Genomic DNA, 557 nt, shown 5'->3' on the forward strand with positions numbered 1-557 from the left:
GCCGGGCCGGTCCGTACCGTACGTACGACTATTACCGTTACCTACGTACGACGTTACGTTACCTTACGTTACGTACGTACGTCGTCGTCGTCTTCTTCTTCTCTCTCTCTCTCTCTCTCTCTCTCTCTCTCTCTCTCTCTCTCTCTCTCTCGTTCTCTCGATACTCCGTCTCGCTTCCTCGCGATTAAACGACGATCCGCCGACGCAGCACTCAGAAAAGTAACGTCTTCGCCCGGCGCTCCGCTCCCGTCCCGAGTTCCAGCACTTCCAGCACGGTTTTCGTCGAGCCCCCTTCCAAGTTCGCTCTGAAACCTCTAACGGGCGTCCGACGGCAACCGGCGTACTGACTCGACTCGCTCGAGTATGTATATATGTTATATGTTATACTGTTACGGTGGTCAACGACGTCAACGTGCGAGACGATACTGCAGCCGCTGTTACGACGTGTCAAGGAAGTGACTTCGCCGACGACCAACGGACCCACGCTCTTCGCGTTGATCGCGCGAGCCTTATTCGATTCAATTTATGGAGCGCGTAGGCTCGCGACCAGTTATAGG

Source organism: Atta cephalotes (assembly GCF_000143395.1).
Source record: "Atta cephalotes unplaced genomic scaffold scaffold00003, whole genome shotgun sequence".
In the NCBI taxonomy this organism is placed as follows: domain Eukaryota; kingdom Metazoa; phylum Arthropoda; class Insecta; order Hymenoptera; family Formicidae; genus Atta; species Atta cephalotes.